Source organism: Felis catus, chromosome A1, assembly GCF_018350175.1.
Source record: "Felis catus isolate Fca126 chromosome A1, F.catus_Fca126_mat1.0, whole genome shotgun sequence".
NCBI classification, from domain to species: domain Eukaryota; kingdom Metazoa; phylum Chordata; class Mammalia; order Carnivora; family Felidae; genus Felis; species Felis catus.
In genome coordinates, this window is record NC_058368.1 from 98,091,177 (window position 1) to 98,109,959 (window position 18,783).

An 18,783-nucleotide genomic window follows, 5' to 3' on the forward strand; every position below is an offset into this window, starting at 1 on the left:
GTCTTATTTGTGCAGCAAACCATGACCTAGGGAGTATTTAAAGATAACAAAGAGCACAGAAAAATATTTGGAAACTGTCATCATAGATGACCTTTGAGTAACCTTGGGGTTGGGAGTTCTAGCCCCTATGGAGTCAAAAACGCATGTATAACTTTTGACTTCCCCCAAACCAAACTTGTAATAGCCTGCTGTAGACTAAAGCCTTCCTGATAACATAAATACATATTTTGTATGTCACGTGTATTATATACTGTATTCTTACAGTCAAGTAAGCTAGTGAAAATGTTAAGAAAAATCGTAATGAGGAGAAAATACATTTGCAGGTACTGTATTTATAAAAAAAAACAACCCACGTGTTACGTGGACTCTTGCAGTTCAAACCTGTGTTACTCAACTGTCAAGTGTATATTAGTTGTATCTGGGAACAGAAGTGGAGACAGTGTGTAGGAAATCTTTATTTCCAGTGTTCATAAGCTGATTTTGGGATGTATAAAGGCATTATAACATTATGGGTTAATACCTCCAGAAGTGTGAATTCTAAGAATTTTGTATAGATCAGCCATGTACCACATCCACATATCAGATCACAGTAGTCAGAATGCATGCAGAATGAATAGTTTGAAAAGAAGAAAACCTTAGAAATGATAATTATTATAAATGTATAACATTTATTGAAAATTTATTATATGCTATAAACTTGTAGGTGCTGTACATTTATCCCACTTAATCCTCAAAGCAATCCTATGAAATAGAGATAATTATATTCTCTTTCACAAATGAAGAGATTGCTGCAGAGGAAAGTTTGTAATCCATGTGTGAATAACTGACAAGTACTAGTTCAGACTTTGAACCTGGGTGTTAGACTCCAGAACACAGACACCTAATTATTACTCTAATCTCTGGTTGTGCTTGGTTGGCCAGAAATCTCTTCCTTGTCTTCAGTCCTGGTGGTTGAAAATTTCTGTTAAGATGATTTAATTTTTATGTTTCGATTTCTTGAGTATAACTCACTTTTGCCTCCACTGAAGAATTTTCAGTGTGTAAAGTTCATGTCCAGGTATCTGTTCTTATTCTAGAAGACCACACACATAGGAGCTTAGGTTGAATTTGTAATTATACCAACACATATCTTGGAAATTGGTTATAAAAAATTAATTAATTAGTTAATATTAACAATATTAAACTCCATATATTCCCCCTAAGAGTAGAATTCATAGAACAACATTAATATCTGAGGATAGTTTTATTTAAATTTTTTTTTTAACATTTATTCATTTTTGAGAGACAGAGAGAGACAGAGCATGAGTGGGGAAGGGGCAGAGGGAGAAGGAGACACAGAATCTGAAGCAGGCTCTAGGCTTGGAGCTGTCAGCACAGAGCCCGACGCGGGGCTTGAACTCACGAACTGAGAGATCATGACCTGAGCTGAAGTCGGACACTCAACCGACTGAGCCACCAGGCGCCCGGGGATAGTTTTTCTTAGATAGGTTCTAGCCATTGTGTTTTAATTTAATGTTGTTATGCCCTCCATTTCAAAAGAATCTCAAATGACTACCAACAATTTATATTTGGTGGTCTGCTACAGTGTGAAGACAGTGGAATACATTTTTGCTTATGAAGCCCTTGTGAAAATCAGTCAACTCTATGCAATGCAGTAAACATTAGTTTTTAAATTAATGTGAGAGACTTGCTGCAATTGGAAATGTCTACAAAAAGAACAGAAAGATTGAGAGGGAACTTGAAAAATCAAGGTAATTACAATTTTGAGGCCACATTCGACTCCCACTAAAATATATATTTTTGGCATTAACGGGCTGTATTGTAATGGTTCCTTTATTGATTTTAAGTTTATAGCATAATACTTAGAAATTATGATTGGAGATGAAATACTGATTTGATGAATTTGCCTTTAAAAATGGCTAAATGTATAAATTTAAGTGTTTGTAAATTGAAAGTAAGGTTCTGAAAAATGGGTAGGTAAAACGGGAATCCTGAAATTAGATGAATGTGTATGTGAACTCTGCAGTGTGGATTATTTTCTTACTCAGGTTAGTGAGCGTGGAAATCTTACACAGCCTATATAGTTACATGCGGTAACATTTGAAATAATAAAGCTATTGAGTCTGTGAGTCCTTGAAAAATCAAAAGGAAAGGAAAACTAATTACTATGTCTTGTATATGGAATGGTTAACAGAAGGCTCCAGACAAAGTCTTTCTCTGATAGTACTTCCTATTTTGGGACAAACTGTTGCTACAGCAATCACTACAAGTGGCCATTATTGTAGTTTGTTTTCAGTGGTATGTTTCATCTAGCCGTGTCAAAACAGTGTGGGAATAATCAAAGATTCATATTAAAGGGAAACATCTTAAGCATCACATTAGGTACTTAATTAACTCATGCAACAGCTTTGAGTGATGATACAATGGATGTCTGAATCAAGACTGTGTACTGTTAATAATTAAAGTAGCCATATTCTCCATCCTGACCATTCATGATTTAAAAGTCAGTTTATGGTTCTCCAGAGCTGTTGCTGAGCCCATGAATCTAGTCTGGGTCTTTTTGTTTTCACTGGGCATTTGCTTTTTAAATATCATAGCATTTGCAGCAGGGAGTGTTTCCTGATGTAATATATGGAGAAAGTAATAGATGATTGCAGGATTAGTGGCTAGAAATAATTAAAATGACACTACTAAGCTCTGTCCTTTCACGGAGAGAACTCCAATTAAGCCACATCTCCTTTCCATTATCACCCTACTGCCAATTAAAATCTGATGTATTTTGTCAGTTTTATACAGACGAAGCTTTTAGTCTTTCATACGCTCAAGAATTTACATTCTGGCAGGATTATAAAGGGCTCTGTCATTTAAATTTTATATGCCTATAAAAGACTCCACTCAGACCTTCCTTTTCTCACTTCCCAAACTTCTCTCATTGTCACCAATATTAAAAAATGTCTTTTATTGTAACAGCAGTGTGGTGCTTGTTAATGTTTAACATTTACATTTTCTCAGAATGCAATTACGTAAGAAAGATAATTTCAGAATAAACACAAAGTACATAGTATACTAATAAGAACTCTAATTTATACAGTATATCTTTTTTAGGCATCACAGTTTGGTGTGGGTCAAGTGTAAGGCAGAGTTGCCTTTAGTCTGCATTCTTTTAGGCAATGGAGACAGAGAAGGACAGATATTTATTATTAGGGGCTGGTATATTTAGTATTTATCTGCAACTATGGTAGAATAATTTTTAGGGAAGTATGGGTAGTAGAGAAAAAATATGAAGGGAGAGAGTCTTTCAGAATTGTACACAGATTTAACCTACGTAATTGCAGAAAAATGGTAGTAGAGAAGCACCGTGACATGTTGGATGGAGGTATGTTCTGGAAGTGAGCAGTCCTGATTTTGAATCTCCAGCTTTGTGTGCTACTAAATTGGAGGCATTTTTCAGGTTATATATTCTCTCCCAAGTATCAGTTTCCTCAGTTTTGATAAGAGGGTGATAATATGCAGTCCGAGGCTTTGTGAAAAGAATAGACACCAAGCACAGCAAGGAACAGATACCAGATACTTGGTAACTGGTAATAATGTTGCTGGATTGTGGTTGGCATTCTGTAGTTTTATTAGCTGAGTGATTTCCAGTCCCAGATGTCCCGTGTTGCTTCTCACCCTTATCCGAGAAGCAGCATCATATAGGCTCTCAGGAAACATTCTACTGATGTATCAAAATTTTAACTTAATCACCAGGAAATCGCTTGAAAGAATAAAACATTATACAACCAAAGATAAACAAATATTCATCTCTCTGTTCTCTTTGTCCATTGATCTCTTTCTCTTCCCTAGTTATTGATGTAGATAATAGAAAAATCACTATGGAGGACAAATACACTGAATCTACATTCAACTTTGAAGAGAATTGTAGCAGAAGTGAAATCTGTGAATATAGTGCCGTTAATATTTGAAAATCAACTGTTTAATCCTTCTGTTAATAATACAGATATACATGTTTGAAACAACTCATAGCTTGGTGGTCTCTTTGTTGTTCTTTGATTTACTATTGTTTTTCAAATGAAACCTTTTGTACTTGAAAGCTGATTGCAGAATATTCTTGCTTTTTTGGCATACCAGAAAATGCTCGAAATTAGTAAGCTCTTTGGTAAATATTGTAAATGATCATGTGGCTACTGAATAGTCATTTATTTATTCCAGTGAGCACACAAATAAGTCTCTTGTTTAAAAAAAACTCTCTCAGGGGCTCCTGGGTGGCTCAGTTGGTTAAGCGTCTGACTTCAGCTCAGGTCATGATCTCACCGTCTGTGACTTCGAGCCCCGAGTCAGGCTGTGTGCTGACAGCTCAGAGCCTGGAGCCTGCTTTGGATTCTTTGTCTCCCTCTCTCTCTGCCTCTCCCCTGCTTATGCTCTGTCTCTCTCTGTCTCAAAAATAAATAAAAACATTAAAAAAATTTTTTTAAGAAGAAACTCTCTCTTGAGCCCACTTTGTTTTCCCAGTCATGCTCCTTACCTCTATGGCTTTTTATAGGAAAATTATTTGGAAAATTTGTTCAACACTCAGTGACTCCACTTCCTCTCCTGTTATTTCCTAAGTCCTATATAATCATGTTTTGACCCTATGGTTTCCATCAAAATATCTCTTACAAGTATCAGCAAAGTCCCCCATGTTGCCAAATTAAGTGGTTACTTCTTAGTGTTCCTTTACTTGACCTGTCAACTTCATTTGACATAGTGATTGGGCTCTCTTAATTAGAAAAACACTTTTCTTCTTTAGCTTTCAGGATATCACTCTCTTGTTCATATTTATTTCACACTATTGCATTCTCAGTTTCTTTTGCTAGTTTCTGTCCATCTTCCCAAATGAGGGCTTGGTCCCTGGGCTCAATCTCTTTTCTATTTCTACTCTTACCCTAGAAACCTTACCTAAGGAGTCAGCGACTCACCAATAAATACCTACATCCTGAATCTTTCTCCCTCTCCCTTAAACTACAGACTTGTTTATGCACCCGCTTAACTGATGTTGTCTCTTGAATGACTGTAGCGTATGCTAGTTAATCTTCTGCCTTTCCCATGCTACCTCCTTCTTTTGCACCATTCCTTATTTTAGTAACAGGAATTCTGTTCATCTAGTTACTCAGAAAAAAAAAATTGGAGGCCTCCTGGATTTTCATCTTTCCTGTCCCATCTTAGTAGATTCTGTTAGTCCTACCTTCAAAATATATGTAAATTGTGATGCTCCTTGCTACTTGGAGTCTAGTCTAGAGAACCATCCACTCTCATCCTGTGCATTACACCAAGCTAGCATGTCTCCTTGCTTCTACAGCTGCCCCTGTGCAAGTTAGGATAGGTGGCCCTCATGTGCTGTCCTCACAGCTTCCTTTGGCTTTCCATCTCATGTAGTGAAGTATCTAAAGGCCTTGCATTGGGGTGCCTGGGTGGCTCAGTCATTTGAGTGTCCCGACTTCGGCTCAGGTCATGATCTCACAGCTTGTGAGTTCGAGCCCTGCAGCGGGCTCTGCTGACAGCTCAGAGCCTGGAGCCTGCTTCGGATTCTGTGTCTCCCTCTCTCTCTGCCCTTAACCCACTCACATTTTGTCTCTGTCTCTCTCAAAAATAAACATTTAAAAAATTAAAAAAAAAAATAAAGGCCTTGCATTGCTTCCACGGCCTGGAACGATCTGCCCTCCCCCTGTTTTCTCAGTGACCTCATCTCTTCTCTTTCCTTTCTCTGCTCCAGCCTCACTAGCTCTCTTGCTGTTCCTTAAGTAGGGCAAGCCACTAAGCACTTCACCCTCTGAGGGCCATGGCGTTTGCTCTTCCCATTGTGTGCAGCATCCTCTCCTCAAAAGTCACTTGGCTCATGCCCTCATTTCTTCCAAGTCGCTGTTCAGATGTCAGCTTGTCTCTGAACTCGCCCCCCCCCACCCGAACGTCCTATCAGAAAACCTCGCATTTCAATTTGCCACACCCTATTCCCCTTATTCCAATTTCTTTTTTCTCCAAGGCACTTATTACTATAATATATTACCATTAATATCTGTTCATTCTTTTAAAATTTTCTGCCTACTCCATTATGATAGAAGTTTTTGGGAAGCTTGGGCGTTATTTGTACTACTGAATCCCAGTGCCTTGAACAGAGCCTTTAAATAGTAGGTACTCAACAAACATTTCTTGAGAGAATAAATGAAATGTAGATTACTATTTTGATTTGTAAGAAAGGACCTAAGGACCATTTGTAAGAAAGGACCTAATCCAAACTTAGGGAATCTGGAGAGGTTTTTTTTTTTTTTTTTTAAGAAATGACTCTAGCCTAGACCTAAAAGATGTGTAGGAGTTAACCAGATGACAAAGAAGAAAAAGAGCGCTCCAGATGGAGGAAAGCAGTGTGCTCGAAAGAATGGTGTGCTTGAAGAATTAAGGCAGTTTATTCTAACTGGAGAGTCATTTGTATTTGGGGTAGCGAGTGGGAGTGGTGAGTGGCAGTGGATAAGGTTGAAGACATAAGTACAGAGGACCTCACCAGGAAGGCTTTGTGTGCTGAACCAATGTCTTGGGAGTTTTACTAAGAGAAATGGCTACCCCTTAGGGTTTTAAGGAGAGAAGTGACATGCATTTTAGAAAGATCACACCAGCTGCCATGTATAAAATTGATGTGGGAGAGAGAAATAGGGGAGAGAAGACTAGATATGGGGCCGCTATAGAAATGTGGGGGAGAAATCATGGCTCCTGCCCTAGAAAGTGGCAGTGGGGTTAAAGAGCAGTGGCTAGCATCTGAGATATTTATGAGCTTATAATTGGACGTGAGGATAAAGAAAATGGAGAAATCAAGAATGTTTTATAATAACTAAATGTGTATTTGTGCTTAAACAGATAAAATTATAGCATTCCCAACCTTTTTTTTTTTTTACATATCTGAATTTCCAGTAAATTCCTGAGACACCTGTAAAAGATACGTTTTGCAGTATCCTATGCATATTTTCCTTGTAAAAGAATCGTAAAACTGGAATAATATTTGTTTATAGAGAATGGATGAATTATGATTTGTTTGGAATAAAACCCATCCCAATGGACTGAAGCCTTAATTTGTCTAAAGTGTTCTGCTATTGGACTGCAAAAAAGTATAAGAAATAACAATTTTTCTTAGTGAGTGTAAATGATAAAAATAGTTGTTGATTTGATCATTTCTATCTTAAATATTTCAGTATTGCAGAATATCAAGAGGATCTAGAAAGTCTAGTCATCTTCTTTATTTGGCTCAGCAGTGTGTTTCGTATTTTGAAAAAAACTCCATGTGACTTTCATAATGGTAGGTACCATTAATTCAGCCCTGTGTGTCAAGCATTATATGAAGCGTTTCACATGCATGTTGTTTCATTCAGTCTTACTACAGTCCTATGAGGGTAGGTACTATTATTGTCCCTATTTAAAAATTTTTTTAATGTTTATTTTTGAGAGAGGGAGGGAGAGAGAGAGAGAGAAGTAGAGCATGAGCAGGGGAGGGACAGAGAGAGGGAGACACAGAATTCAAAGCAGGCTTCAGGCTCCGAGCTGTCAGCACAGAGCCCGACACAGGGCTCAAACTCGTGAACCACGGGATCATGACCTGAGCTGAAGTCGGATGCTTAACCCACTGAGCCACTCAGGCGCCCCTCTTTACTCATGGTTTTAAAAGTGTACCTTGAGAACTTTATAAAAATAAACAAATAACCAGATCAGTATGAAATGAAATTGGTTCTTCACTGTATAGAGGGCCTAACTTACTAGGATTAGGATCAAATTCCATGGATACAGTGGAATTTTATAACATAAAAGTTGCTGGGGTATGCAACAGCGTGGATGTACTTTGAGGCCATTGTGATAAATGAAATAAGCCAGTCACAGAAAGACAAATAGCTTGTGATTCCATTTATAGGAGCTACTTAAAGTAGTTAGAAGCACAGAGACAGAAAAGGGGAGGGTAGTTTCCCTGGGGGCCATGGGGAGGAAGAATGAGGAGTTGGTGTTTAATGGGGAAGGAGTTTCATTTCTACAAGATGAAGTGTAATTTGATATTAAAAAAAATTTTTTTTAGTGTTTATTTTTGAGAGAGAGAAAGAGAAAGAAAGAGAGCGAGGGAGGGGCAGACAGAAAGGAAGACACAGCATCTGAAGCAGGCTCCAGGCTCTGAGCTGTCAGCACAGAGTCCGATGTGGGGCTCAAACCCATGAACCGTGAGCCAAGTGGGATGCTTAACTTCCTGAGCCACCCAGGTGCCCCTATTATTCCTGTTTTATATGGGAGAAAAAAGCTGAAGCTCTGAAAGGCTAAGTTAACTTGCCTTATATCACATAATAAGTAAATGAGCCAGGTTAGAGTTTCCAGTGTTGTGTGACTTCATATCTTGCTGTTCCATTGAACTTGTGCCTGTCTTGATTTCCTGGGGTGTCCAAAGAAGCCTGGAAGCAATGTGGATTGACCAGTAGCTCTTCAGCAAACTCTAGAACTTTGCACTCATCCATCAGTCCTTGTAATAAGTGCCCCTTAATTTTTCTAATTATAACTCATCTCTCAATTAATAATAATGTATTTTATTGAGCTTTGCGTCCACAGATTTATGTGTTCCTTTCAAACTCCTCAATTGCTTCTGCATAGCTAAGCAATACTTATTCCATTTCTTTAATCTGACAAATTGAAAATCAGCAATAGTGTGGGGACCCTTAACTTGCAGTGTTCCCTGTGTTAATTTCTTTTTAAGTTTCCAGTGCTCACATTTTCCTTGCATTTAATATGCATCATAAAAGTGTCTCTTTGGCAAGTTCATTGCATATGCTCTTTGATTGCAGTTAGAGCCTTTGGAATTGCTGTTAGGCATAGTGGAAATAATTAGCAGTTTAGGCCTATGCTGATTTTAGAACAAATAACTGCAGTTGGTTAGTTTCTCAAATAACTTAATTATTGTTAATCAGTGTCTTAATACGATCCTCTATAGCCGTGTAGTTGAAGGGTAACAACTGCCCACTCAGCACATATTTCCCTTTCTCTGGGGAAGAATAATTTCATGTCTTTTACAGCTCAAAGCAGATAAAGATAAGCTTTTGATGTGTCTGTAATTTTAAAAGGAAGTATTTAGTAATTTGACAGAAAACAATGAAGGAAATTGCTCACTTTTTTTTTTTTGTGAATATTCAGAGTTGCTGGATAATAACAGTGACCTTAAGTGACAAATAGCCTATGTGATAAAGTTAACTTGAGGTCTTTCTATTCATTCATTCGTTGAAAATATTTCTTTTGAAAAGCAAAGCATTTAATAAACTTAAGCAAAGGGAAACTAGAGGCATCTTTCCCCAACAATCAAATTAACAAGGAAAAAAAAAAGGCGAAAACTGGTTAATCTGTTGTGTTTGGAGTAAGAGAAGGTACATGGGCACCTGTGAAGTAATGCTCAGTTATGGGTGAAGTGTAGAGATTCTCAATGACGAAGTCATTAGTGGGATATGGACATGTGCACTGAGTGGGGCTTTAGGAGTTCACGTCTCCCACCTCCAGTACCTGTAGGTGGATTCGTGTTTTGGGATACAGATGTATAAACAAATCTTCCTCCTTTATGTGACAGAAATGATGTCTGCTAATAGTTATGTAGATAATCTTTACATATATTCTTTGTATGGTATTTTTGATATTTCCTAAATTCTTCATCAGGAGTTAGATATCTGTGAGTAGCATTAGTAGCAAATGCTATGTGTGCCTAAAAAATGAGTTAATATCATTAGTCTATTGAGAAATGTATGTAATACGAACTGTCTATATTTTTAAACTTGCCTGGATATTTGGCTGAAAATTATTCTCCTTTACGTTTTTGTTTTTATTTTTACCCTTTCACTGTTTTATTTTTTTGCAACTTTGTTGAAGTATAATTGATGTTCAATGAACTGGACATTTTTAAAATTATATACTTTGGTGTTTTGACATGTCTATCCCTATGACACCATCATGACAATCAAGATAATGAACTACCTGTAACCTCAAAGTTTTCCTCGTGTCCATTTGTAACCTATTCTTTGTTCCATGCCTGTGTTCAGGCACTATATATTTCCTATATATCACTATAAATTAGCTTTCACTTTCTAGAATTTAAAAAAATTTTTTAATGTTTATTTATTTTTGACAGAGAGAGAGAGAGAGAGAGAGAGAGAGAGAGAGAGCGAGAGCATGAGCGGGGGAGGGACAGAGAGAGAGGGAGACACAGAATGTGAAGCAGGCTCCAGGCTCTGAACTGTCAGCACAGAGTCCCATGTGAGGCTCGAACTCACGAACCGTGAGATCATGACCTGAGCCGAAGTCGGAAGCTCACCCAACTGAGCCACCCAGGCGCCCCTCACTTTCTAGAATTTTAGATACATGGAATCATACAGTATGTACTCCTTTTGTTTGGTTCCTTTCACTAAGTGTAATTATTTTGAGATGTATACATTCTGTATCAGTAGTTCATTTTTGTTGTTGTTGTGGAATAGTGTTTCATTGTGTAATGTATATACTGCTATACCTTTATCCATTCTGCTGCTGATGACCATTTGATTTGTTGGCAGTTTTGGGCAATTCCAGTAAAGCTGGTGTAAACATTCACGTTTGTGTGGACTTAATGCTTGCATGTGTCTTCACGAAACACTGAAGTGTGGAGTGGCTGAGCAACTATTTAACTTTTAAGAAACCAAAAAGACTTTGTAACTTAGTTGACTTGGTCAGTTGGGGCTGCTATAACTAAGTGGCATAGACTGAGTGACTTAGAAACAGACATTTATGTCTCAGTTCTGAAAGCTACAAGTCCAAGATCAAGATGCCAGTATGGTTGGGTTCTGGTGACTCCTCTTGTCTGGGTTGGAATGCCTCTCTCTCCTTGTATCCTCACATGGTGGAAAGAGTAGAAGAGAGCTCTTCTGGGTCCCTTTTATAAGCGCACTAATCCCATTCATGAGGGCTCTGTTCTCATGAGCTAATCATTTCCCAAGGACCCCACCTCCTAATGGCATCACATTGGGAGTTAGGATTTCACCATAAGAATCTGGGGGGATTCTTTCCATGAAAGAATCCACTACGTTCCACTACGTTCATTCCATGAGAGTAGTTGTCCATGTAATAGTTCCCACTAGTAGTGTGTGAAAGTTCTAATTGTTGTACATCTTTGTTAACACTTGTTACAGTTGGACTTCCTAATTTTACTTTTTCTTGTGTATGTAATGTAACTCATCAGATAACCAGTTGATCCAGTACCATTTGTTGAAAAAAACATTTATTTCTCCATTGAATAACACATTGAATTCACATCATTTGAATGTGTACTTATGGAACTGTTTGTGAACCTTCTGTTTCGTGCCATTAAGGATACATGTATCTCTTTGCCAGTACCCAAATGGATTGATTACTGTTGTTTTGTAGTTAGTCATGAAATCAGGGAGGGTAGGTCCTCAAGCTTTGTTTTCGTTATGTTAAAATATCTTTAGTTGTTCTAGATCCCCTCCATTTTAGTCAAAATTTTAAAATTATTTATCATTTTCTGCACATAACACATTACCGCTACTGCTGAAAGTTTGATTTGGATTGTACTGAATCTGTAGATCAGCTTGACAAAGAGACCTTTTAAGCAACATCAGGTCTTAGAACACATGAGCGTGATATATCACTCCATTTATTTAGGTCATCTTTATTTTTGCTCAGCAATATTTTTTATTTTTTAGTGTATACATCTGGATATCCTTTCTTTGAATTGATCGTAAATATTCTCATGGTTTTTGTTGCAACTCTGTATGGAATTGAGTTTTAAATTTCATTTTTCAAATTTTTGTTACTAATGTATATTTAATTGGCTTCTAATATGGTAACTTGTATTCCATGACCTTGCTAATTTCACTTGTTACTTTTAGTAGTTATTTTGTAGATTCTCTGTTAATATCTACATAAATAATCATATCGTTTCTATGCAGAGAACTTTTTTTTTCTTTCCATTATCTATTTGCTTTTAATTTATTTCTTGCTTCTTTTATTACATTGGTTCTGACCTCCAGTGCAGTGCTGTATATAAGTGGTAATAATGAATGTCATTGCTTCCTTCCCAATCTCAAGCTGAAAGCAGTCAGACTTACTAGTGTAGGATTGGTTTTTTAATGATGCTTTTCTTCAGTTTAAGTAATTTACCTACTCTTCATAATGTGATAAGAGTTTTTATCAATAAGTCATCTTGCATTTTGTCAAATGCTTTTTCTGCTTGTATTGAAATAAGAGTATTTTTTCTTACTATATCAATATGCTAAATTATGTAGGTTGATATTTGAAGTTTTTAAAAGTTTCCTTATTTATTGAGAGAGAGAGAGAGAGAGAGAGAGAGAGAACACAGGAGAGGAGGGGCAGAGAGAGAATCCCAAGCAGGCATTGCTCTGTCAGCATAGAACCCAATGTGGCTCTTGATCCCACAAGCCTTGAGACCATGACCTGAGCTGAAATCCAGAGTTGGATGCTCAAGTGACTGAGCCACTCAGGTGCCCTTGATATTTGAATATTAAATCAAGATTGCATTCACAGCACAAACCATACTTGGTTTTAGTATATTATCCTTTATACAAAATAATTTGGATTCTAGTTACTAACATTTTGTAAGGAGTTTTTACATTCATCAGGCAAGTTGGCTTGTAGTTTGTTTTATTTTTATTTTTATTTTTTTTTTTTTTTTTGATTTTGGGATCAGAGTAATGCTATACTCATAAATGAGCTGGGAAATATTTCCTTTCCTATAATTTGTGTGTGTGTGTAATTGGTATTATTTGTTCTTTAAGTGTTTGATAGGATTCACCAGCAGAGTGATATGGGTCTGTAGTTTTTCTTGTGGGTAGATCTTAACTGTGAATCAGTATCTTTAATAGATACTGGGCTATTTGGGTTTTGTATTTTTTTTTTTTTTTCCCTGAGTGAGTTTTGGTAGTTTGTGCTTTATAAGGAATTTATCCATTTCATTCAGTTGTCAGATTTACTGAGAGAATGTTGTTCATGATATTAATCTTTATTAATCTTTCAATATCTGTAGCAGTTTAATCTGTCTCAATTTTGGTAATTTATTCTTTTATTTATGATCAGTTCAGTCCTAAGCTTGTAAATTTTTTTCATCTTCTCAAAACCAATTCTTCATTTTATTGATTTTTTCCTATGGCTCTAATTTTTTTTTTATTGATTTCCATTCTGATCTTTATCATTTTCTTTCTTTTTCCTAATTTGGGTTTATTTGTTCTGGGTTGTTGTTGTTGTTGTTTTTGTTTTTTTAATTTCTAAGGTAGAAGTTGATGTCACCATTTTATCATCTTTATTTGTCGTAATGTAGGCATTTAGTCCTGTGCATTTCTCTCTAATCAGTGGCATCTCACAAATTATGTACCACATTTCTATTTTCCTACAATTCAAAAAAACCTTTTCATCAAATTATTATGCTGTATACTTAAACTTACACAGTGCTGTATGACCATTTTATTTCAATAAAATTAGGGAAAAAATGCAATCTCTTTTCATTTCTCTTGTCCTCTTTAATTTCTTCTTTGATGTGGGGATTATTTAGGTACATGTTGTTTAATTTCCCCATATTTGGTGTTTTCCAGGTATAGTTCTTCTACTCTTGTCTTACTCAATTGCATTGGGGTCCGAGAACATATTTTGTATGACTCTGATCATTTACAATTTATTCAAACTTGTTTTATCTCCAAGAGTATGATCTCTCTTGCTTACTGTTTCATGTGAAGCTGAATAGAATGTGTATTCTTCTCAGGGGGACACCTGGGTGGTTCATTCGGTTAAATGTCACTCTTGATCTCTGCTCAGGTCATTATCCCAGGGTCATAGGATTGACCCCCCATGTGGGGCTCTGTGCTGAGCATGGAGCCTGCTTGGGATTCTCCCTCTCGCTCCCCCCCTACTCAAATGCTCTCTCTCTCTCTTTTTCTGTCTCTCTCTCCCAAAAAGAAAAAAAAAAAAAAAAAAAGGAATGTGTATTCTTCCCTTACTGGATGAGATGTAAGTTAAACTGATTGATAGTGCTTTCCAACTCTTCTGTATACTTACTGAATTTGTATGTGTTTTCTGTCAGTTTTTGAGAAAAGAAAGTTGAAATATGAAATATCTCAATATAATTTTGTAGCTTTGCCTGTTTCTCCTTGGTGTTTGGTCTGTTTCTGTTTTAAGAATTTTGAAACTCCGTTATTAGGTCTGCTTGATGACCTGACACCTTTATTATGATGAAAAGACCTTCATTATCCCTGGTGAAATATTTTGCTCTGAAATTTACTTTGTCTGTTGTTGCTATAGCCATGCCAACTTTCTTGTTACCAGTATTACTGTGGTGTACCTTTTTGCATTGTTTGAATTTTATAAACTACTCTGTCTTGATATTTGAAGTGAGGTTCTCATAGGTGGCTGTGGTTGAATCTTGCTGTTTATCTAATTATAAATCTTTTAATTTGGGTCACATGCCAATTATATTTAATATGATTTTTTGATATAATGAGATTTAAATCTGCCACCTTGCTGCTTGTTATTTGTTTTTCATTTTTCCTGTCTTTTCTCCCCCACTGGTCAGCTCTTTCTTTTTTTTTTGCCTTTTTGTTTGACTAATTAATAATTTTAATGGCCCTATTTTATCTCCTTTGTTGTCTTGATAATGTAATTCTATACTGTACTATTACAAAAGTTGCATTATTGTTTTTACACACCTCTAGAACGTATCATAGTCTGCCTTCAGGCAATAGTTATGTCATTTCACATTTGGTATAAGAATGTTGCAATAGTATTTTTCCCTTTTGGCATTTGTGATATTGTTGTCATACATTTCATTGATATATAAATGCTGTAAATTCCTTGCTACATTCTTTTTTTTTAATCATTTTCTTTTAAAATATTTAGATAATTGTGGGAAAAATGTTATATAGGCTCACAAAATTACCATTTCTTGTATGTTTACATTCTTTTATGTAATTATACATATTCATCTGATAAAATTTTCCAGTGCTTGGAGGGCTTCATTTAACATTTGTTACAGTGCAAGTCTGTTGCAAATGAATTGTTTCAGTTCTTATGTGTCTGAATGAAAAAGATATTTATTTTATCTCATTTTTGAGAGATAGTTTGGGCATAGAATCCTGGATTGACAGTACGAAAATGCTTGAAAGTATTTATTGAAATAATTTAGAGATATTGCATTGTCACTGATATGAAATCTGTCGTACTTTGTTCTTCTCTGTGTAATGTGTCTTTTTCTCCTGGTGCTTTAAAAAATTTTTTTTCTTAATGTTTATTTATTTTTGAGAGAGAGAGAGACAGAGTGTGAGCGGGGAAGGGATACAGAGAAAGGGAGAGACAGAATCCGAAGCAGGATCCAGACTCTGAGCTGTCAACACAGAGCCTGACGGGGGGCTCAAACCCGTGAACTGCGAGATCATGACCTGAGCTGAGGTCAGATGTTTAACTGACTGAATCACCCAGGTGCCCCTCTCCTAGTGTTTTTAAAACTTTCTCTACATCACTGTTACTGAGCAGTTAGATCATGATGCATTCTTTTGTAGTTTTCTTCATGTTTCTTGTGCTTAGTTTTTGTTAAGCTTTACATCTTTATTATTGTCAAATTTGGAGATTTTTAAGCCATTATTTCTTCAGATATGTTTTTTGTCCTCTTTTCCCCTTCTTTGAAGACTCTAATTGCACCTATATTGTGCCAGTTAATATTGTCCCACAGGTCAGTGATGCTGTGTTCATTTTTGTTTTTAAGTCTTTTAAAACATTTTTTTTCTCAGTTTCATTTGGGATTATTTTTTAATGTTATTTTTCTAACTGAAGAATACAATGTTGACTTACAATGTTATATTAGTTTCATGTATACAACACAGTAATTTGACAATTCTGTACATTACACGTTGTTCACCATGGTAAGTGCAGTTGCCATCTGTCACCGTACAATGTTATTACAGTGATTTGATTATATTCCTTGTGTTTTATGTTTCATCTCCATGACTATTTTATAACTGATAGATTGTACCTCTTGATCCCCCTCACGTATTTCATTTATCCCCCCTCCCCACTCATTTCCCTCTGGCGTCTACCAGCTTGTACTCGGTATTTATGAATCTTTAAAAAAAATTTTGTTTAATGTTTATTTATTTTGAGAGGGGGGCGCATACAGCACCAGTAGGGGAGGGGCAGAGAGAGAGGAGAGAAAGAATCCCAGGCAGGCTCAACGCTGTCGGCACAGAGCCCGATGTGGGGTTCAAATTCCTGAAACTGAGATTGTGACCCGAGCTGAGATCAAGAATTAGAGGCTTAACTGACTGAGGCACCAAGGTGCCCTTGTACTTATGAATGTTTTTAAAAATATGGAATACTTCACAAATTTGTGTCATCCTTGTGCAGGGGTTATGCTAATCTTCTCTCTGTTGTTCCAGTTTTAGTGCAGGTGCTGCCAGAGTGAGCAGTGAGATCGTTTACATTGCTGCATTTTCAAGTTCAGTGATATTTTCTTCTGCAATGTGTAATCTGCTATTAATCTTATCAAGTGTATATTTACTCTCAGATGTCGTAGTTTTATCTGATCTCATTAATCTCATTGTAGTTAAAAAAATTTTTTTTAAATGTTTATTTTTGAGAGAGAGAGAGAGAGAGAGAGAACACGAGCGGGGGAGGGACACAGAGAGGGAGACTCAGAATCTGAAGCAGGCTCCAAGCTCTGAGCTGTCAGTTACAGAGCCCAACGTGGGCTCGAACTCATGAACTGCGAGATCAGAACCTGAGCTGAAGTCGGATGTTCAACTGACTGAGCCACCCAGGCACCCTAACTCATTGTAGTTTTAATCATAAATTCAGTATGATCTTTTTTATATCTTCAAGATTTTACTTAGCATGTTCAATCTTATGGTTTTTTGAACACATGGAATGCAATTATAATATTCATTTTAATGTTCTTGTCTGCTCATTCCATCCTCTGTGTTAGCACTGAGTCTTTTGATTTATCAATTTTTCTTCTCATTGTATATAGTTATTTTTGCCCTTATTTAATGCCCGCTAATTTTTTTTTTTTTTATAAAATTTTTTTTTTCAACGTTTATTTATTTTTGGGACAGAGAGAGACAGAGCATGAACGGGGGAGGGGCAGAGAGAGAGGGAGACACAGAATCGGAAACAGGCTCCAGGCTCTGAGCCATCAGCCCAGAGCCCGACGCGGGGCTCGAACTCACGGACCGCGAGATCGTGACCTGGCTGAAGTCGGACGCTTAACCGACTGCGCCACCCAGGCGCCCCCTTTTTTTTTTTTAAAAAAATTTTTTTTTTTCAACGTTTATTTATTTTTGGGACAGAGAGAGACAGAGCATGAACGGGGGAGGGGCAGAGAGAGAGGGAGACACAGAATCAGAAACAGGCTCCAGGCTCTGAGCCATCAGCCCAGAGCCCGACGCGGGGCTCGAACTCACGGACCGCGAGATCGTGACCTGGCTGAAGTCGGACGCTTAACCGACTGTGCCACCCAGGCGCCCCCTTTTTTTTTTTTTTAAAATTTTTTTTTTTTTATTGCCCGCTAATTTTTGATTGGATGCCAGACATGCGATGTTTCACCTTGGTGGGTGCTTGAAAATTTTATGTTTCTTCTAGTCGAATTTTGTTATGGAATGTGGTTATAAATTATTTGGATACAGTTTGATCCTTTCACATTTTGTTTTTGGTATTTATTAGTCAGTACTAGAGTAGCATTTAGCCTAGGGATAATTATTTTCTACTTCTGAGGCAAGACCATTCTAAATCTTCTACCCAATGCCCCCAGGAATTATGAGGGTTTGTAGTCTGGCTCTTGATAACCAGTATTATTCTCAGTCCTTTCTGAGTGTCTATTCTTTTTCTCTAATCTCTCTGTTGGCTTCCCTCTCCTCCCCCACCATCATCTGGTAGTTTCATTCCATGCAAACTCTGCTTAATACTGAATGGAATCTTCATGCAATTCTCTGGAGTTTTCTCGTGCTTATCTCTTCTCTTTTGATACTCTGCCCTGTGAAATTTTGTGTCTGTTTTCCTGGTCTATCAGACATGTCTCCTCATCTCAGGGAATGTACTGGGCTCACCCCCAGGTTCCCTTGCCTGTGCTTCAGCTTGAAAAGTCTCTCAAGGAAATCAATTGGGACAATCACAGACAGAATCTTGTTTCTCAGGTCGCCTTCATAGCCCAGTGTCCAATGTCTTTAAAACCTTTGTTTCAAATATTTTCTTCAGGTTCCTATCTTTTTAGTTGATACTGTAAATTCAGGGTTTTTTAAAATTCATTTTGGGCAGAATTGGAAGTCACAGATTCACTGAAAAATTAGGCATCAAGTTGTTTTATAGATTTTGATTTTATACAGATTGTTAGTAGAGCAGAAGTTATGTGTTGTAGCTAGTAAAATAATTTATAAGTCTAACCAGAAATTGTTCACTAAGGAAGAGATCTATATGACAAATAGCATAAAAGAGTTAGATAGTTTGTTGTGGTTCTTATTGATTATTTCATCTTGTGAGTATCTGCATCTATATTTATATTACATCTCTACTTTAGCCATGATTTTTGAAATGAGAATTTTGATGTGAACAAAATACTTTTGTACCTTGAAACCTATATAACTTCCAGAAGCACAGATTTGTTATTTCTTTGTACAGAAAAAGCTGCAAAATTAGCAAGCCTGTTAGATACAGTTTTCCTATAATTAGTGATAACACCTGACTTAATTCAAAACTTCACTCTAACATAGTAAC

General features: G+C 36.8%; 1 protein-coding gene and 1 non-coding gene across 6 annotated transcripts in view; one reads left to right on the forward strand and one right to left on the reverse strand.

The window, feature by feature from the left end:
• Window positions 1–18,783, forward strand: part of PRR16 (proline rich 16) — a 953,840-nt gene that overhangs the window by 104,524 nt on the left and 830,533 nt on the right. For 2 of the 5 annotated variants that reach the window (XM_045057987.1, XM_045057979.1), the window contains exon 4: window positions 7,215–7,318. The exons of 2 other annotated variants lie outside the window; for them this stretch is intronic. The gene's annotated coding sequence lies outside the window, so the exon portion shown is untranslated. Of the gene's footprint in view, window positions 1–7,198; window positions 7,319–18,783 lie in introns of those variants that run through there. One more of the 5 variants, XM_045058001.1, reaches the window with a different exon arrangement.
• On the reverse strand, window positions 16,380–16,484 carry LOC111556745. The gene has a single exon (XR_002736474.1). It is a non-coding gene; the product is annotated as a U6 spliceosomal RNA (small nuclear RNA).